Source organism: Cnephaeus nilssonii (assembly GCF_951640355.1).
Source record: "Cnephaeus nilssonii genome assembly, chromosome: 2".
Taxonomy (NCBI): Eukaryota; Metazoa; Chordata; class Mammalia; order Chiroptera; family Vespertilionidae; genus Cnephaeus; species Cnephaeus nilssonii.
The window spans coordinates 20,184,104-20,206,293 of NC_137073.1; positions in this window are offsets into that span (position 1 = coordinate 20,184,104).

A 22,190-nucleotide genomic window follows, 5' to 3' on the forward strand; every position below is an offset into this window, starting at 1 on the left:
ATGGCTAAATCCAGGGGTCACTGGCTGCTGTCGGAACTCCTTCTCTCAGCCTTTTAGTTCTGCTTTCCACTGAGTTGGCTCTCTCCACAGGGTGGGTCCTATATACCTACATTCCAATGGTTTTCATTTAAAACAGAGGTTAGCAATGGGCTAAATCTGGCCCTGCCTGGTTTTTTGTTTGTTTGTTGTTGTTTTTGTTAATCCTCATTTGAGGATATTTTTTTCCCATTGATTTTTAGAGGGGGGGGAAAGGAGGGAGGAAGGAAGGTAGAGAGAGAAAGAGAGTGAAACATTGATGTGAGAGAGACACATCGATTGGTTGCCTCCCACACACATCCTGACAGGGGCTGCGGATCTAACCTGCAACCCAGGTACATGCCCTTGACTGGGAATCAAACTCACAACGCTTCAGTGAGCGGGCCAGCACTCTAACCACTGAGCACATTGGCCAGGCCTCCCTGCCTGTTTTTATAAAGTTTTATTGGAACACAGCCACACCCATTTATTTATGTACCATCTAGGGCTACTTTCACTTCACAACAGTAGAGTTGAGTAGTTTCAACAGATCGTGTGGCCCCCAAAGCCTAACATACTCATTACCTGGATCTTTCCAGAAAATACTTGTCAACCTCTGATCTAAAAGAAAGAGTCCCACTTTTGCTACGGGCAGGTATAAGCTCTGAGGGGCTTGCTTAGGTTATGGTTCTCTCCCTGCATCACTCACTGTGACCAGCGATGTGGCCGGCTCTGACTGGCCAGCCTTCGTCAAGTGCCCACCCCTGTGCTGGGGGCTAAAGCGGGCCAGAGCACCTTGTCCGAAAGCCCCACGGAGGCCACAGGGAAGAGGGGGGAGCCGCCTCCCTGGGGCAAAGCCAAGGACTGCTACCAGAAGAAGGAAGGCATGCTGGGCAGGCAAAAGCAAGCGAAGCCCAGTGGAAAGATAGGAGTGAATCAAAATAGGGTAAGAGGCACAAATGGGAGGCTCCCTGCTTTTCAAAGCATCCAGTCCCACAATTCACTTTATAGGACTGTGGGTCGGCGAGCAGAAGCCCATTTCCTGGAAGGACTGTCACAGGTGCCTGTGATGGAGAATTCCAGGCTGCCTCGTCCTCACCACTGATGACTCAGCAGAGGAAAAAGGAAACAAAATAAAACATTATTGACCCTTCGGTTGGAGATATGGCCAAGGGCGGAGGCTAAATTGTCCAAGCCTCTTAAATCAGAGCTATAATCTGAAGCTGGTGCCCCTTCAGGCACTGCCCAGGCCCCTCAGCTCCGGGGAAGGAGCTGGAGAAGCTGACTCTTGACCCAGCAGGGCTGTGAAGCCAGCCAAGCAGGTTAGGCCAGGAATGTAAACACATGGCACTCCTCCCTCCCTCCTTGAGCAGGGAAGACACAGCTAATCCATCACAGAGTTTATCCCCTCTGTGCCACGCAGCAATCATGCACTCACCACCATTAAATCTATTTATCATTCCTAGTTAGCCAGAACCAGACTCCTCACCTGGCTGCAAAGAGCATGCAGGGCCTCCCCATTCCGAACTCCTGTCCTTACCCACCTACCCCGCCCCCTCCCCCCATCCCCAGGATTTCCTCTAGCATTGATCAGACATAGCAATCTCTTGTTCAAACCATTAAATGGCCAACCAAACATCCATTAATGAATGAAAGTGTGGTATATGCATTCAATGGAATATTATTCAGCCTGAAAAGGGAAGGAAGTTCTGACAGATGCTGCGACTTGGGGGAACCTTGAACATTGCATGCGAAGTGAGATAAGCCAGCCACAAAAGGGCAGATAGTGTATGATTCCACTTATACGAGGCATCTAGAACTTCACTGGTACAGAGTATAGAATGGTGGGTACCAGGGCCTGGGGGGAGAGGGAGAGGGGAAGATATGCTTAATGGAAACAGAGCCTCAGTGTTGGAAGAGGAAAGAGTCTGCAGATGGATGGCGGTGATGGTTGCACAATAACGTGAATGTACTGAAGTGCCACTGAACTGTACACTTTGAAATAACTTAGAAAGTAAATTTTATGTTATGTATTAAAAAAGTAAATGGCTTTGCATTGCCAGCATAATGTTTAGTCTCTCCACTGTTCCCATCCATAATTCCAGTTTTATTCCCCCCAATTCTTCATATTTTTAATGCTGCTACCACAGGTTCCTTTCCCAAGATGTATATTGTGTTCATTTTTATCACCATCCTCACTCAAGCTATCTCCCTGGCCCAGGCGTCCTCAAACTACGGCCCGCGGGCCACATGTGGGTGTTTTTGCCGTTTTGTTTTTTTACTTCAAAATAAGATATGTGCAGTGTGCATAGGAATTTGTTCATAGTTTTTTTTAAACTACAGTCCGGCCCTCCAACGGTCTGAGGGACAGTGAACTGGCCTACTGTTTAAAAAGTTTGAGGACCCCTGCCCTGGCCTGTGGAGTGGACAGTGGGAGCTATATTTCTCTTACCCAGGACATACCCGTTTCATTCCTTGGGGACTTCTCTTTCCCTCCATGTGACCTCAATTCTGCACATTTCTCTCTAAACCCACCCTTCTTTTTTTTTTTTTAATATGCTTTTTATTGATTTTTAAAGAGAGAAGAAGGGAGAGGGATAGAGAGATAGAAACATTGATGTGAGAGGAAATTGATTGGCTACCTCCTGCACGCCCCCTACTGGGGATTGAGCCAGCAACCCAGGCATGTGCCCCTGCCAGGAAGCAAACCTGTGACTTCTTGTTTCATGGGTCAATGCTCAACCACTGGACCACATGCTGGGCCTACCCTTCTTTAATACTCACTTGATTCCTTTGAGGCAAACTTCATCTCACCTTTGATGCCTTCCCACAGCACCTTCCTTTATGAGCTCCCTGCTTCCCTTGTTCTAAGGTTCATTGGGCCTCAGTCTTTGTCCTCTATCTTTTTGGCTTGATAACGCAGAGTCACACTGAGTCCAGATGTGCACAATCCATGAAAAACACGTCCCCGCAATGTCCTCAAATCTGGGACATGTGTTCTCAAACACTCTGGTGAGTAAGCTCACCTAGGAGTTTGTTTTAAATGCACATTCTGGCCCCGCCCCATAGAGCCTGGTTCAGTTTGTCCCATGCAGAGGGTCCATAGACCACACTTTGAGAAACACCACTCTAGAATCTAAGTCAAGGTCAATTTGAAACTTCAGTCTGTGATCATCTCAGCCTCAGGTTGGGGTACTCAACAGTTGGTGTTAAGAAGAAAGCTATGTATATTAGCATAACCAATGGACAGAGACACTGGGGCAGTGGGGGCTTGCCTGGGGTGGGAATGGCTGGTGTGAGGGAGGTGTCAATTGGAGAAAAAGGAGACATATGTAAAACTTTAGACAATAAAATAAAAAGAAGAAGAAAGCTTTGTACCTAGGTGTAATATTTCTTGACATTTCAGTCCATCTTTCCTTTTATGTCCAATCTACTTCTTACTCCATTTTTTGTGCAATTACTATTAAATGCCGTCATTTTGATAGCTTACCTTTCTATAACTAGCATAATTTAAAAACTTTCCCAGGTGTTAACTCCTTCCACCCAGTTAGCCATACCCGGGCTATTTTAACCACTAAGGTGACAAATATAAGTAGGTACCACCATCCCTATGATCAGACCTACCTGATTTTTAGGGGGCAACACCCAGCTTCTATTCACTCATCCAACTAATACCTAGTAAGCTTTGGCCATTCCAGCACTACGCCATGCACATGTACCCTGGGAATGCAGACAAAAAGATCAAATAATTTGTCAGTTCAATAGTTTAGCTGGTAAACTAATAGCAGTTGATAAAGCAACTCTCCCATGAGACTAAAGAGGAAGAATGCCTCTAATTCACTAGCTAACCATGGTCTTCCTTATTTCTCACATCTGCCTCCCCCAAACCCTTAATTCAGTGGTCGGCAAACTCATTAGTCAACAGAGCGGCAAACCGTGGCTCACGAGCCACATGCGGTTTGCCGACCACTGCCTTAATTCAATAACCTAAAACTCTCTTCTTTCAACCACTCATGGCAACCAAGGGAGTGAGATGTGCCTGAGCTGAGTCATGTTTTGTTTTGTTGTCTTTAATTTCAAGTATGCAATATACCATTTTTAACCATAATCACAATGCTGTACAGTAGGTCTCCAGAATTTATTCATCTTATAGTGGAGAGTTTGTACCCTTTGATCACTATCTCCCCAATTCCTCCATCCCCCAGCCTCTAGTAACAACCATTCTAGTCTCTGTTTCTATGAGTGTGACTTTTTTAGATTCCACATGGAAGTGAAATCATGCAGTGTTTGTCATTTTGTGTCTGGCTTATTTCATTTAGCATAGTGTCCTCCAGATTCATCCCTGTCATTGCAAATGACAAGACTCTTTATTAAGGCTGAATAATATTCCATTGTGTATGTATGTATATATACCACTTTTTAAAAAATTAATTCATCTGTTGAGGGACATTTAGATTGTTTGCATATCTTGGCTATTGTGAATGATGCTGCAATGAACATGGGAGTGCAAATAGCTCTTTGAGATACTAATTTTATTTTCATTGGCTATGTACCCACAAGTGGGATTGCTGGGTCACTCGGTACTTCTATTCTTAAATTTTTTTGAGGACCCTCCTTAGTGGCTGTGCCAATTTACATTCCCATCAACAGTGCACAAGGGTTCCCATTTCTCCACGTCCTTACCAGCACTTGTCAATCTTAATAATAATAATAATCTTAATAATAGCCATCCTAACAGCATGGGAGAAAATATTTGCAAACTATATATATGATAGGGGTTAATATCCAAAATATATAAGGAATCCATACAACTCAATAGCAAAGAACAGACTGATTTTAAAATGGCAAAGGATTTGCAACAATATGGATGGATCTTGAGAGTGAAATGTCAGACAGAAAAGGACAAGAACCGTATGATTTCACTCATGTGTGGGATATAAAACAAACAAAAAAATGAACAATCAAAACAAGGAAACTCACAGACACAGACAAGAGAATGGTGGTTGCCAAAGGAGAAGGGGGATGGGGCAAACAGAGGATGAAGAGGGTAAGGGAGGGGTCACAAATATGGTGACAGAAGATTAGACTTGGGGTGGTGAGCACCCAGCGCAATATACAAGTTGTATGTTATAGAATTGTACACCTGAAAGCTATATAATTTTATTAACCAATGTCACCCCAATAAATTTAATTTTTAAAAATGGCAAAGGGCCTGAATAGACATTTTTCCGAAGAATACACATAAATTGCTAATAGGTATATAAAAAGAGGTTCAATATCACTAATTATTGGAGGGAAATGCAAATAAAAAGTACAATGAGATATCATCTCACACGTGCCTGCATCATGTTTCACCTGTGGGGCTGAGAAGGGGAGTCTGGGCCAGTCTAACCCAAACAGAAAGACTAGGGCAGCTCCCCAAAGGAAAACGCCTTGCTATGGTCAGAGGGTAAAGTCTAACACTAACCCTACCAGGTGCTCTTGTCCGAGGCCTCCCTCCATCCCTAAATCCAGTTGGGTAACCCCATTGCTTCCCTGGGTCATAGCTTCATCTGGGACACCTACCCCTTCCGCAGTCTTTGTCCACCAGCCTGGAGCTTGGCTTTTATTTGAAAAGCAAAGGAAAGTCCTAGCTGATTTGGCTCAGTAGATAGAGTATCATCCTTAGGACTGAAGGGTCTCATCTTAGACTGAAGGGCATGTACCTCAGTTACAGGCTGGACCCCCGGCCCTGGGGGGCAGGGGCGGGGGTGTGCGGGAAGCAAACAATCCATGTGTCTCTCTCACACTGATGTTACTCTCTCTCCTTCTCCCTTCCACTCTCTCTAAAAATCAATGGGAAAATATCCTTGGGTGAGGGTAAACAAAAAAAAAAAATTTAAAAATTAAAGCAAAGGGAAGTCATTGGCAGTTTGAATCAGAGCAGTGACAAGTAACCTGATTTGCATTTCTAATGGACCATCCAGAATTAAGAAACTGCCAGCGTGATATAGGCACGAGGTGGGATGACTTGGACTAAGGCAGCAGCAGAGATGAATGGAAATTACCCCATCCAGTGTGTGCGTTGGAGGCAAGCCAACAGAACTTGCTGATGGGTGGGACCTGGGGAAAAGGAAAGCAAAGAGAGGAAGCAGAGATGGCTCCTGGTGTGTCGAATAGAGAAGGAGCCATAATTAGTGACTTAATTACTATTGATCACCAACTGCTGGCGAGGGCTAGAAGTGAAGGAGGAGGGAAGAGGGGCGTGTGGCTGGAGGAGGAAGAAGAAGGCCTGGCTCAAACTTGTTTTGAAGGTACATGAAAAATAACTCTGTGGTCCGGAGTTCTAGCACAGACTCCAGGTTTTCTGTCCCCTCTCTTCTGATCCCGATGCTTTGATTTGACTCCCAGCTGCTCTGAGCAGGCAGCTGTGTAGAAAAACCATCCCCCACGGCTCTCACAGCCCCTCCCTTCTTTTCCACCGGAGGAGGAGGGGGGATGGGTTTCCATGGCCAAACTTTCCTAATTACCTTCACAGCGGCCCTCGGGTCCCTGGCTGACTCTCCTGAAAAAGAGAAATCGCCTCTAGATGTGGGCCCCAAGCAGGGAGCAGGCCTGCGATTGGCCCGAGATAATTGGGCTGTTGTCTGGGTCTGTGGGAATGTCTGTTCAGGAACATTAGCTAAGGCCGCTGGCGTCGTGCTGGGCTGGGGCGTGCAGAGAGACAGAATGAACCGAGCAGGGGGTGTTGTGGTCATCAGAAACTCTGCTGGCGCCCGAGGCTGCCTCGGGTCCCCTGGGGGTGGAGTGGGAGTGGGGAGAACCAAGCTACGCATCCTCTCTGGTTCCTTCTCCCAAGAGCCCTCTTCCCTCCAACTCGCTTCTCCATTGGCCCTAATGGGTTAGGGTGGATGGAAACTCCAAAAGTCCTGGGGTCAACTCCGCACTCTGCGGCTCGATCCAATTCACTTTCTCACCTGTAAAATGGAGGTCATGATGCTACCTTGCCCCTTTTGTTCAAGGATGAAGGGATTTCATGTACGGGGATGTGTCCAGAAGACTCCCTGGAATGTCCAATACATATCGTTCCTTCCAGCCTCTGCTTTGGATGAAGCCATATTGAAATGCCTTCTTCACTCTGGCGCCCAGTGGAAACCCCATGAATCCCCCAGACTCTCCTGGGATCCTCCAGTGAGGATGACCTCCCCTTCTCCATGTGCCGCCACCAGTCCTCATCTCCACCTTCCACAGCGCCTCCTGGCTGCTACTGTGGCCACTGTGGGTGACAAACAGGGTCCTATTAGAGCAATAGCTAACGTTTCAGTGGTTACAGGGCACCAGGCACTGTGCTGCGCATTTTTTGTGCATTCTCCCATGTCATCCTCATACCTACTCCCTGAGACAAGAGCTGTTAATACCCCCACTTTAGAAATAAGGAAACAGCTGTGCAGAAAAGCTAAAACACTTTCCCAAAGTTGCCCAGTTAGTAAATGGCAGAGCTGGGTTTCCAACCGCTGGCCATTCTGACACCAGCACCCATATCATGACCACCACGCTGCACCTGGATGACAATATCCACCTGCCACACACTGCGCTTGCTCACATCTTATTTTCTCATCCAAGGTTCCTAATAACCTAGGTAAAGAGGAATGAGTCTCTCTTCTCTCTATCAGACCATTTTCACAGATGAAAAAATCAAGGCCAAGCAAGATAAGGTAACCAACTCAATACCAAGAGCGACTAACTGGTAGGTAAAATATAACCTGACCTCAATTAATAGATTTTAACCTAAGGGGCATGAGGGATAAGGGTACAGCATTGCAATACAGGTTTTTCCCACCAATACAACCTCTCCCTTAGGAAACAAAAATCCAGTTATCCTGAAACCTCATTGCTGGATGTAACCTTGGTTGAAGTCTCATTTCTAACTCTGGCATTGAGGCATTCACCGTTGGGATTGGGATGCAGTTATTTTCCTGGTACTTGTCACATTTTCACTAAGGGCCAAAGCATTGAGATGGCAAGTGAAGGTGATGCAGGATCGTAAGGAGCTAGGGAAAGTCCTTGACAAGTGGAATAAGAGAAACTGAGACAAAATAATTAGACAAAGCCCAACAATTTCAGCAATTTACAGCCAGATAATAAATCACAAAGTTTTATCTTCCCGAACCAGGGGCACGGGAGCAAATGGTTTACTCATTCAAGACCCATCCTGGGACAGACCAACCTCCTTCCCAGACCCTTTTCAACAACGTTCTTTAAAAATAAAACTAACCAGAAAACAACCCTGGCCCCTTTGTACACACATTTTAATGAGTCAACACATTGAAGGACACATCTGAAAAGCTAATGAATATTCTGCTGAGAGCCTCCCCTGAGACCTTCCCTAGGATTCCAGCGGCCAAAGAAAGAAAAAGACTAAAGACAAAGGACACAGGGTTGGCTCTTGATAGAGGCCTCCCCCCCCCCCCACCTTGTATCTTTGCTGTTTTTCTCCTAAGTTCTAAGGGTCGCCACAAGACTTACAACCAGGGGAAGAGTGGGCAGCAGCAGCTCGTCCCGGGCTAACCCCCGGAACCTGTCTCCAAGGCCCCATCTTCTCTAACTTTCCCTCTTCTCTGGCTTCTCCTACCTTAAGGCTTCCTTTGTTTCATTGTCCCCAGCTTCAATACACAGACTCTCAAAATCACCTGGCCTTGTGTTGCAAAACCTTTCCTACAGGAAGTTAAGAACCCACACACTATAGGCGGCCTTAGGCAGACCCTTCCCAGTCCCAGACCCCCTACCAGTACCAAAGGCATGTTGTTTGGGGTTGGCAGTAAAAACCCTAGGAGTAAAAGGAGAACTTTCTAGGCTGCCAGTCCAAGCACCATTCTGTTCTCGTGCACGAATACTGTTGTCTTACCCCAGGTCTTGAGACGCGTTGTTCCTAAATGCATCAGAGGGCAGGAGGCAAGACATCAAGGCTGTCAGTCAGGGCTGAACTAGAACCCAGCTCTGCCACGTACAGTGCCACCTTGAGCAGGTGTCTTTATCCTCCGAGGATGGGCATTCTCGTTTGGGAAAAGGGTGGTAAGGTGACGCTGACGTCACTGCACTGTGGTGAGAATTTACCGAGACGGTGCATGTAAAGCCTTTAGCCGGTTGCTACAGCTTAGTGAGAGCTCAAGAAACAGCTTCAAAAGCCAAGAGCTCCAGCACAGAGGGCGTGCCCAGCAGTGAAGGAATGGGAGGGCTTGGAGAAATGTGCTATCTTCTTCCCAGGAAGACAGCAGTGAGGGGGCAGAGAGGGCTGGGCTGGATGCCTGACCACACCAGCTATATGGCGAGAGCTCAATGACACCTGCTCTCAGCTTCACTGTCACTAAAGGATCCTTATGAGGATAAAATAAAGAACCACCTGTCAGGTATCCTTCCCAGCGCAGGGTGCTCAATAAACCTGGGGCATCATTCTCTCCAGCCGGCTGCAAATTGCCTCGTGTTCAGCAATGGGTACAGATTCGCTGTCACCCTCCAGGAGGCTGGAGTTGTTTCCTCCTTGATGCCCTCTGGCCTCTCAGCAGCCTCCCTGTCCCCTGCTAACATCCCAGGGCGCCACCCACATCCCAGTCCTGGCTGCCATCCCTCTCCCTCCAAGCTCACCAGGGTCCCTTGAGATTCGGGCTTCACTCTCTCCCATTGGCTCACTTGGTCTGCCACCTCTCCCAAGAGCAGTCCCAGAGGCCCCTGCAAGACACGGATTAGCATGTTTTCAATCTGGCCTAATTGCACTCTGGGGAGCCTTGCCCGGAGTTTCAGCCCTACTGGCTCCTGCCTGGCGAATAGTGAGCCCTAAGTTTCTCCCAGAGCCCCCACTCCTGTCGGAGCTGAAGAGAGGCTCCCTCTCCACTGGAAATCGGGCAGCTCCTCCAAATTACGTCTGTAAGAGCCCCTCGTGCTTTCTCAACCTATTCATGTTGCTTCCGACGTGGGCATGTTTAAGTGGGTTTGCCGCTCACCTCTCAACTAACTAGAACACCCGCTTATTTCCAATGTCCCCACACACACTCATGAGGGACACCTCCCTCCTCCACCACTGCAGCTGGCAGAGGCGTTAATGTGTTTCGGTGCAGGCCCAGTGTTCGGCATGAAGGTAAGCCCAGCAGGGATGCCAGACAAGAGGGGAGCAAGGTGTTTCCCTGGCCATGAACATGAATCGTGGTGAACATCAGAAGACGGAGCCTAGGTGGTAGTTTCCAATAGTTAGTCTGGGAGCAAAATGAGGCTACAAACAAGTGGTCTGAGCTGGACTGGTGGGAGCACGGAGTACAAGGTGGTGGGGTGAATGGTTGGTGGAGAGGTGTAGGTGGGTGGTGTCCCACTGGCATGAGAGCAGGCCATGCACATCTCTTCCTTAGGCCATGACATCACATTGGCAGCTTGAGCTCAGACATGGTGGGAGCATTTACACCACAGTAATTGACAAACTCTCCAATCAGAGTTTTGTTTAGTTTTTCATTTCTTGTGTGTGCAACATTGACCAGCAGGCAGTGGTCACGTGGCAGAGCCGGGGAGAGGTTCAAGGCACGCAATTTGTAACCAAACTGGGATACCTGGGCTAACCTTGCTGAGCCTTGAGGTTCTTTTCTATAAAAGGCCTGAATCACCTTAAAGGGGTTCATTCTGATTAAATGTTCTCTGTGGACAAGCACTCAGCACACTGTCAGGCACTCAGGAAACTCTCTCTAGTAATTATATGCCAAGAGCCAAGCTCCTGGTGCCACTGTAAGAAGGCTAAAGGTTGCTTTTCCTGTGGTCTCTTTTACAGTCCTGCCTGACCCACTTGAAGGAGAGATTCAAGACAGGGCATGTAACTCAAGAGCAAAATTACGCCGATGTATGTATACAATCTGTTTTAGAAGTGCCAACATCAAGAAGAAAACTTCTGCAACTTCTGATCTCTGCCAACTTACTTTTCGAGTGTTTGTTAAAGAAATGGAATTCAGAAAACCAAGTCACTCTAGGAGGGTTTTCCAATAATTGCCTTTTTCTCCTTCAGATGTTCAGAGATGATTTCCGCCACCATCGAGACACAGATAGAAAGGAAGTGGAGTGTCTCGGTGGCGAGCCCAGCCGCCGGCAAGCAGGGAGGAGGTTATAACAAGAGGAGAGCTGTCTCAGGTAAACGCTCGTCCGTCGTTTTCATGCCCAACCTTTACAAATCGTGCCCGGGTGGCAGCGTTTGAATCACTCTAACAGCCTCCAAAGACAAATGCAAAACCTTTCAAGTTCATTCAAAGTCATTACAACACTTTCCAGAACGGAATCAATTACTGTAACCTCTGTGGGTGTGTAAAGTATGAAATTACGAGCACCCTCGCAGAGCCACCGAATGGGTAAATTAGCAGAAATTGATTATGGGAGCTCGGGGAGCAGCCCCTGGTGTATGAAGTGTCTTGATGACAAACAGCAGTATATTCTTTGTCAGATTTTGTTTGATGAAATTGTCTTGCCCGCTAATGGTGCTTTGCCTTGGTGATCGCGGATTTTGCCATCTACCAAATTGACATGGGGGTTGAACTCACCATGTCAGTGATGGCTGACAAAAACAAGACAATCCAGTGTTGCGTCGCAGTCCAGATGAGAGTATGGTCATTCCAAGTGAGCTCACCAGGGTTTCTCCTTCCCGGACACCGCAGGTCATGCGTTCAGAGCAGACTATTAACTAGACTCTTCAGGCGTGAGGAGAGTTCTCTGTCCTTTGCATCACTCCTTTCTCAGGCCCTATTCCTTGCTTCTCTTCCTCCTTGTTGTCTTATGGATTCACTTTCTGAACCAAGTTTATTAGGGGGAAGCATCACTGTACCCTAAAAGGTACATGATCCCAAGGTAACCCTTCCTTGGAGCTCCTGCTTTGTTGGTTTATGTTTTGATGTGTCTCAAAGCCAGAGGATATGTCAAGTGGTCCTCACTGGGAATGAAGACGGGAAAACAGCAGTGGAGACAAAACCCCCAACGTTAGCATAGTGAGACCTCTTGGGATGTCTGTCTGGCTCACAATAATGAAACCTCTAGAAAGGGGTGCTGCGATATGAGCCCCCTGCCGACCCAGCCACAGCTGACTGATCGCAGGCATGAGCACCAGACCAAAGCTGGGCAAATTGCATTCCCCACTGGGAATTTGACATTTGGAAGATTGAGAGGCTATATGTCACTGAAGCTGAGTCCAGGCACTCTAAAGAGAGGAGAAGCAGCCTGGATTCTTGAGTGTATTCCCCAGAGCAGACCTTGCTCCTGCCTATATTGATTCTTGGTTACCCACTACTTCTAGGGGCTCCTTACACTACCCCAGTTCCTTCCCAATAAAGCCCCACTTTTTTAAAAAATATATATTTGTATTCATTTCAGAGAGAAAGAGAGAGGAAGAGAGATAGAAATATCAATGATGACAGAGAATCATTGATCAGCTAACTCCTGCACGTCCCACACTGGGGATTGAGTCTACAACGCAGGTATGTGCCCTAACCAGGAATAGAGCCGTGACCTCTTGGTCCATAGGTCGATGCTCAACCACTGAGCCACCACAGCTGGGCAAAGCCCCACTTTTTAAGCTAAGTTTACCACCGTCCATTTCTATTGCTTGCAAACCAGGTAACTATAACTAATATGATATCATTCAGAGCGGGTAAAAACACTCCAGCTGGACTGAGTAATATGACCGTGGAGTTCCACGCTGGTCATGAGGTGAGTGGCAAGAGTCTGCACTTTGGAGACACGATGAGTAAAGCACAGCATGGCACACAGTAGGTAATCACCAATCACTCTCCAAACCGGAAGCCTGAGACACAGCGGGGATTGTCTGCCCAGGTCACACTGGAGCCAGGCATGGTCACCGTGGCTGCGGGAGGAGGCTGGCGCAGCCTGCACCTACCGACCTTATTGAAACCTACTTTCAAATGCCTAACAGAGCCTCCTCTTGGAGCGGCGAGGCCTCGGGAGAATGGCATGACCGACATTGAGAAAGGGGGTATGTTAATCCCAACCATCCAGGGGTCCCTTGTAGGAGGAAATCTGAGCACCTCAGAGCCAGGACCAAGAGCAGAAGGATAAACTGGGGTGATAGGTCCCATCTCATATACTCAAAGCCTCCATACTATGGCCTGAAACCTACGCTCTGTCTACCCATCACTTCAAGTTCCACTATATCCTCAAACCAGCCACACCAAAGCCATGCTCATTCCCGGTGTACAAGCAAAGCTACTGGGCATGGGCTGAGTTAGGTTCCCTCCAACCCATGAACCTTCTCCCATCAACACTTTAAACTTGGGATGTGAAGACTTGGGAAAGAAGACAGACACAACAGGACAAATATTGTGTGAGACTACATGTACGAAATATCCAGAATGCGCACGTCCGTAGGCACAGAAAGGAGATTCGTGATTGCCAGGGCTGGAGGGAGGAGAGGATGGGGAGTGACTGCCAGTGGGCACAGGCTTTCTTTCTGGGCTGATGGAAATGTTCTGGAATTAGATAGCGACGGTGGTTGTACAACTTTGTGAACACACTAACCACCAGGGAATTGTACGCTTTAGAGGGGTGAATTGTATGATACATGAGCTATATCTTACTCAAAAAAAAATGAAAGGAAAATAGTGGGAAATGGAAAATAAGAGGAAAGAAAAGTTTGTTAGGCTCTTAAGAGCTGGAATGACCTCTCAGGAGAGTCAGAGGCGGTGAGGGTGGTGGCTAAGAATGTAAATTCTGAATCAGACTGCCTGGTTCCATCTCAGCTCTTCTGATGACCAGCCTCACTGCCCCTGAGGGAAGGTACCGATTTGGGGATTATTTTGAGGATTAAACTGGATAATCCATGTAAAGTGCTTAGCGAGGTACTTGGCATATACATGGGACTCAATAAATATTCACCAGTGTCATTAAGAAGGGAGGGAAACATGGAGTTAAAGGGAGAGGAAAATTGGGGTAGAGAAAAAGAAGAGGCAGGTTGAGGAGGTGGGAACAGGAGGGGAGGAGGCCCGACAGCCCTGTGAGAGGCTGGGGCTTTCGGGGCAGGATGGTCAGGGAGGGGGCCTGCTCAGGGCGAGGAAACAGGCCAGCACCCACGAGCGATCTGCTCCCAGCCCCGACTCTGCAGCCAGAGCTCTTCCTCCTGCCCCTGCTTGAATGCAGTGCTCAGAGCTCACCGGCAGCAGGGACCACAGCCCTCCGGTGTCAGTTTGCATTTCCTAGGCTTCCAGCTGCCTGGGTGAGGCAGGAACACAGGAAGTCTGTCCTCCCTATTTCCTAAGGCAAAGCCAGGCCCAAGGTGGGAAGAGGAGAACGCAGCGGTGCTTACTGAGCTCTCACTGTTTGGGGTGCCTCACTGAGGGGTGCAGCTAAGCAGGATCGACCCTATGATACAGGTACAGCCACCCCTTTGGTGTGGAGGAGGAAACCGGGGCTCAGGAAGAATGAAGAGCTGATGGGTCCCTTCATTCATCTATTCCACAATATCAGTTGAGCCAGATGACAACTCTAGGACAAGACAGAGTCGTTTACATTCTCCTGGAGGAAGAGAGACAAACAGGAGACAAATCCTAAAGACGGTGAATATATACTGTGCCAACTGCAGCAGCGGAAGAGGGTGGCACAGCAGAGGGGCAAGGCAGGAGCACTGCTTGCGCATTGTAGGGTGGCCTGTCTGAGGAGGTGACTCTAGGGAGTGATTTCTGAAAGATGAAAAAGAACCAAGGTGCCCAGATGGTGGGAAAGAGCATTCCTGCAAGTGCAAAGGTCCTGGGGCAGGACTAGCTCACCTTGCGGCGTTAGACAAAAAAGAAGACTGAAGAATGACCTACCCTTGTAGCCAGCACTGTGTTTAAGTCATGCAGGTGCACAAATGGTGCTTAATAAATGTTCATTGCTCACTGCTCATCTCATAGGCCCTCGCAGCTTCCAAACCCACGAAACCAGGAAGTCCTCCAGGGCAGCAAACCTCTTCTCTTAGTCTGTGTCCCCAGAGCCAGGCATGGAGTCAAGGCCACTTGCCAATTGAGTCAGTGAGGAGACGGTAGCTATTCGGTGCTTGCTAAATGAGGTGGCGTGCGAAAGCAGAAACATCCTGGCTTTGGTGTCAGGGAGCCCCAAATTCAATCCCAAGTCTGCCCGTAAATGCCTGTGTAATTTAGGGCACAGTATTTATCGGAGCTTCAATCCCCTCATCTGTGAAACAGGCATGAAATGGACACTTGCACATGTGTTTGTGCACAAAAGAGGTAACACAGGTAAAGCCCAAACAAGATACCTGGTCGTGGTAAGATTTTTTTTTTAAATCATTGAATTTTGTATGTTTTTAGCCAACCAACATTGAGCTTTTTAACTCAGCCCCTCTCTTATGCTGTGTCTCTTGATCTTCACTGGAGACCATTAAGGGAGGTGTCGTTTTTTGGCCCTACACCCAGGGAGGATAAGTAACTTGCCTAAAGTCACACAGCTGTAAACAGCAAACAAACAGCATCTGACTAAATCCACCACATTACCCTGTCTCTTCCCAATAAAGGGTGGTAGCAGGTGCAGGGGTGGGAAGGGGGGAGGCTGTGAGCTCATTTTAACAAGTCATTATTTCCTCTCCTCATTACCTGGATGCTCTCTCTCTCTCAAGCCAAGTCTCTTCCCTGACAGCTTCCGATAGGAATTTGTTTACCTGAAATGTGTGTGCACTCAAACACACACACACACACACACACACACACACACACACACACACACACACACTTTCTCTTTTGAAGGAATCCATAAAATTTTATTTTAACAAAAGGAAAATGCATCTCGCTTCCACCGGCTGTACCCACTCCTGCAGATGCCCCCATGCTGTTCTAGTTAATAAGCATCAACACCCTGCCACCCTCCTGACCTGCCCCCCTAAGCACAGCCAGTTCTCTCAAAGCATCCAACCCCCTCTCTCAGCCTCTCACACTGTGGGGGAGGCCCCGCAGCAGCCTGGTGGGGGGGTGCTTCCTTAAGGGGAGCACCGCAGGCTTTGGCAGCTCCCAGGGACCGACTCTGCCACTCTTCCCTCTGTTAACATAATGAGGGGGTAACCTGGTATTTAAACCGCAGCCAAAGTGGTAAATCTGCATTGTCAGCCTTCAACGTGATTTACAAAATAACTTAAAAATGCATGAACCTTCTTTATAAAGCATGGGGGGTGCTAAGTTAACTTCTAAATATTTTATCGCCCAAGGTGAGCTGTTTGCCTGGGGCCATCACTCACTCACAGAGCCAGAGAGCTGGGCAGCTTCGAAGACTCTCTGTTCTCGGGGCCGTGGGAGGTGCGGGGACGGGGCGGGGCTGGGGGAGGCTTCATGATTTATTTTGCTTCTATTCATTTAAATAGTGCTTTTGTTCACCATCTTCTGGAACATGTCTGCTGCAGGTATCCCTGGCCGACGCTAGATGCCCTGCATTCATTAGACCTGAGCAAGACACCGTGGACGTTGAGGGTCTCCTCAGCCAGGGTTTCTGGAAAGGGAACCTGTAAGGGGGTGGGGGGACTCTCAGATCAGCACTTTTGAGAACACCTGGGGCAAATAGCAGCACTTCCAGGCACTCTGACACCTGGAAGAGATTGCAGCTGGCCCAGGTGACAGCAAGGACAGCCAAAGATTCCATCGACCTGGGACGAGAAGAAACGCTACACTCAGATGGAGGCTGCTTTCTCTCCAGGTCCCTGACTTCCTGTTCAAGGCGAGAGTCTTGTACACATCCCTGGAGCTAAATGTGGAGTATGGCTGTCCCAAACCCATTCTGGTGGGGACTCCCCAGGCCATCTGGGACGGCGGGCCCAGCACATGGAAGTTCACTCCTCCTGCAGCCGGCAGCTCCCTGTCGCCGGGAGAAGTGGAGTGGCTGCAGGACAACAGTCAGGGGTGTTTGTGGAAGAACGAGGAACATCACATGGAGAGGTGGCCAGGTTTCCCTCCAGATGACCTGAATCAGGGCGTCTGGGAAGAGGACCCAGAGCCAGGCCTGGAGTCAAGGCCACTTGCCAAATGAGTCAGTGAGCAGACTGTGGCTGTTCTGTACTTGCTAAGGGAAGTGGCGCGGGAAAGCAGAGGCCCAGGAGCCTGCATTGATCATTGACTGACATGGTGATTCTCATGCACACTGACGTGGTAGACCTTCAGGGCTTTTCTAGAAGTCCTGGACCCTGTCCGAACATTGGGCTTTGTAAAGGGGAGCTTTCAAAGTGCTGCTGCCCCAGAACCCACCCCCAGAAACCACGATTTCATCCTTGGGCATGGAAAGCTGTTAAAGCTCCCAAGATGATGCTAAGGTGCAGCCTCTATTAGTTCTGGTCTAAATTAGTCCTTCAGACTCTTCCAGCTTCCGCAATCTAACCTGGGAAAGGGTTGGGAAGGGTCGGAAGAGTGGCTACTGTATTCAGCCAATGGATGGAGAATGCAAGAGAGGGATAGAGAAGCAAGGAGATAGGGAGGGAGGGAGGGAAGGAGGGCAGGAGGGAAGGAAAGAAACAAGAGTGGGCCCCTGGAACATTTTGAGAACTTTCTAATGCATCTAGGAAAATATTTTGAAAATGTAGACAACACTACTCTTTGTACGGTTACTTATTACGCGGTGCTGGTGTGCTGTTTGAATCACAAATTGCATGCTAATGGCCTAATTCATAAACCCATTGACATTCTTTATGAGCCCTTAGTATTCAGAAATGAAGAATTTGTGTTCAAAATATAATTTGCATTGCAAAATTCAATAATTTAGTTTCTCATATTCGTTAATGCCTAAAACCACAACACATAACTTATCCCATTCCAACTCCCTCCTTAGGACACTGGGAAAGAAGGGTTGCAGCCAGGAAATCAAGTCCTGCTCCTCATGGCCCAGTTCGGAGCTGCTCCGAGAGTCATCACGAGGGGAAGGCAGGCTGTTTTCCATCAGGAGCCAGCGCTGAACGACTCTGCCTCCGTTAGATAAGAGCGTAGAAGGGCCTCTCCAGCGCATTTCCAGCGAAATAGAGGAAAATACAGTGAAGTGATCAATGTAACATTCAACTGAATAGCGGGACACTCAGAAATATTGTCAATCAGATATTTACTAGTAATGGAAAGGGCTGCAGAATACTCTGCACTGGAAATGGAGACTATTTTCTTGGTGAATACATCTCCTATGAGAGGGAATTTGCCTCATCTATATGAGAGGCCAAGCTGGGTGCATAGCTTGCCTTGCTATTCTTGTTTTCACGGTAGGCAGTGAAAATTGTTGAAAGAAAGGATAGACTGTGGAAGTACCAACAGAAACACTTGCCTGGCTCAGGTGCCCTTAAGAACAGGTCTTTTAAGATTCTACCTAGGGTTCAGTTTCAACATACCTATCTTGGTTTGATAGGCTTGATCAGAAAATGCTAGTGTACATTTTTTTTTCTTTTGAACCAATATGTAAGCTACTGGGTCAAAGCAGAACCTTTAAGAACTCAGACCTGAGTGTCAAGACAATGAAATTAAACCACCTCGATTCCTGGAGTCAGAAGGCCTGAATTTTTGTTCTCATTCTGCCTCCTACCTGTTGTTTGAACTTGGCCGAGTCATGCCTGCTGTCTGGGACTTGTGAATAGGGGGGTTTGGATGTCATGATCCCTAAAAACTGTTCCCACATTGAAACCTCTAGGACTTCAGGATTTGACCCTCTTATTATGACCAGAATTGGACACTGGCCATTCCTACCTGGGTGTGTCTGCCCGAGAGCTGGTTATTTGAGTCCCTAGAAGGTCTAAGACCAAAGACTTTATTAGAATGCAAAGTCCATTTAGCTTCTCAATTAGTGCTGCTTTCTCAGCACCCAGCACAGAGCTTGCACATGACCAGCGCTTGAGAAATAATCACTGATTCATTCAACAGATGTGTCTGAGCACTGACAATGTGATGAGCTACATTCTAGGAAGGAAGGATACGGTGATGGGCAAGATAAAGTCGCCATCTTTATGGGAATTACATTAGCGTGGAAGAGACTGATGACAAGCAAGAAAAGCACACATAAATCAACAACACAAGTTCAAATAGTGATTAGAGCTGATAACATAAGGTAATAGGTGAAGAGTGGTTGAAATGAAGGGCTACTTTAGAATAGGTGTTCCCGCAAATCCTAGTTTACATTTGAAGGAGTATTTGAGTTGAGATCTAGACGACCAAAAGAAGCCAGCTATTGGAAAATGTGGAGGCAGAGCATTCTGAGAAGATGAGGCAGCAAATGCACAGGTCCTGTGGCAAGAACATGCTTTATGTTTTCCTAGAAGATGAGCAAAAGCCCATGTGAATGAAATACGGTGAGCAAGAGGTGCTGAGCAGGGGAGGTGGTCAGAGAAGTAATGCAAGTGGATCATGTAGGGCCTTACAGGCTCTTGGTCAGGAGTTAGCATTTTATTCTGACTGTGATAAGAAACTCTAGAATGTGTTAAGCAAGTGAGTGGCATGATCTGGTCCATAGCCCTAGGTTCTTCATAGAAAACTGAATTGTTGGATAAATGGAGTGCAAAGTACCTACTCTATGTACCTTGGAAGAGAGTCGGCCCGGGCAGGGGACACCCATCCAGGGGGAGAATGACAGCAAGCATTTCTGAAAGCCAGTGTGACCCCTGCCACAGTGGCATATGACCGGGAACGCCACTGCACCCGCCTGGCACCGGGCACCCCTTTGTGAAGCCTAAAGCCTCTGTCACTTTGAGATTTGCTCAACTTCCTCCTCCTCCCGCCCCTGCAAACTCGGCAGCCTTGTAGTGAGAGCAAGTCATTCGTCAGCAAATCTAAAATATTTATTGTGCATATTTTAAAGGCCAAAGTGCTACATCATCGAACTCTGCCCGGATGGGGACAAGGCTTCGCAGTTCGATAACTGGGACGAGGACGTGCCAGACAAGATTGCAGACAATTAATCTGTGCAAATGGAACTCTTCAAAGGGGACTGAAGGACTCGCTTAAGCACCAGAGACAAACCAGCCCATAATGACCACCATTTAAATTTCATACAATTTGCTTATTTTTTTTAAATGGAATCCCTCATGTCCTTTGTAGCTATCACTTATCCTAGAGGGAAAATGTGAGAGACGGTGAGGGGGGAGTGGGGAGGACTACTTTGAGAGTGATCTTGAGCCAAATTCCCAATAAAACGTATCTCTAAGGCATCTGCATTGTGGAAAGTCCTCTGTCTTGCTCCCATCACTATCTTTCCTTTGGAAGGGATGGGGTAATATGATGAAGTATTCGGTGGGGCTGTTGGAGGTAAAGGTGTTGGTGGGCGAGGTGTGTGAGGTGGGCAAGCTAGTAGTTGACCTTGAGCAAGCCCTTTAGTCTCCTGTAAGTCTCAGGACCCTGGTTTAAAAATGGGGTGAGAGGAAAATCTATTCCGTGGGGCTGTGGTGCGGACTCAACAGATGGTGCGTGCAGTGTGCTGAGCACTGAGCTTGGCACGTGGTCAGCATTGGAGTCATAAAGCCATTGTCATCACCACTGTCATCGCCACTGTTGTTGTTGTCGTCGTTGTGGCTGTACTACTAGACACTGGGTGTGCGGCTTTGGGCGAATCTCTAACACCCCCTAAAATGGAGTGATGATTGTCTCTTCCCCATGGGGCTCTTGGGAAAATTCAACAAGGTAACATGTGCCCGGCCTTTAGTAGTGTGCAAGTCCAGTGAATAGTGGTCATCGCATTTTCATCACCTTCAGTGATCGACATCATCCTCAGGTCAGGATTTGTCTTACAACTGGGGGTGGTGCTAAGAGGTTGTGGGGAGGGGGGTGTTGTTGGAGGAAGAGTAAGCGTCTGCCCTGCCTGATCCCTGAGCTTCCAGTGCCCAATCAGTAAATAGGGGTCACATTGAACCCGCCTTCGTCAAAGCATTGTTTTTAAATAAAATGCATTAATACATACCAAGTCACTAAGAAGGGTTAAAAAGCTCTCTGTATACATAAGCTGTTGGTGTTATTGTTTGTTAAGGAGAGAGGAAGATTGTTGCTGTTATTTTGATTCCTCCAGCCCTGAGATAGCAAATAAATCAGAGAAATGTCGAGTCGGAGTGAAACATGGGTTTCCAGACCCGGAGTGCAGAGCTTCATTGGGATTTTTTTTTTCTTTTTTGCAATCTTTGCTGAAAGACATTTGAAGTGAAATTAATAATTGAAACGTAATGAATAATTGCAGTTTGGGGTCCATAGCACAATCATAATTGCCAGTTTATTACTTTTTTAATATATTTGCCGAGTATTAATAATATTGAAATAATGCGAGAAGATCATGGGAAATAAATGAAATACATCATTTGTCAAGGAAAAAGGATTTCCAAACTGTAGGCACTGCTCTTATGAGTTCCGTGATGAATGTGGCATTACGCTGAATCCTTCATCGTGGGGGCGTCACCTGCAAATTTGGGGTCCTGCAGAATTCTCAGCCAGGCAAATAAAGGTAAAGGCAGAGAAAGAAGCCTGCCATCTTCTGTGGGCTGCTTTTGGGGGGAGGATGGGTCAGGCAAAGTCCCAGAGCTAGCAATAAGAATACCCAGGTTTTGTCCTTGTTCGTTGGTTTGACCTTGAACAAGTGCCTTCCTCTCTCAAGTCCTCACTGCAAAATGAAAGGCAAAAACATGAAAATAGGGTGAAGGGGTTGGAATAGATCCCGAATCCCAACCCTTTCATCTCTAAGAACCTGATTTGTTATTTTTCTCCCCCAGAGATTGCATGTTTGAAAAGCGCTTTGTGCCAAAACCGGTTTGGCTCAGTGGATAGAGCGTCGGCCTGCGGACTGAAAGGTCCCAGGTTCGATTCCGGTCAAAGGCATGTACCTTGGTTGTGGGCACATCCGCAGTAGGGGGTGTGCAAGAGGCAGCTGATCGATGTTTCTCTCTCTCATCGATGTTTCTAGCTTTCTATCCCTCTCCCTTCCTCTGTAAAAAATCAATAAAAAATATTTTTAAAAAATGAAATGAAAAGCGCTTTGTATAATAATTTGAAAATAACTAAACTCCCCACACCAGTACTCTCCTCCAGGAAGAACGTGGGGACCACCCATCACCATCTGTAAACTGAGCGGGTTGGTTTGGGCAGAGGCTTTCAGCCCCAGCATCTCCAAGCCAGCAATGGAGAGAGTCACACCTCATTTATTACTGAAATCAGCTAAAGTAATGAAGTCTGCAAATGAGTCTCTAAAACAGAGGG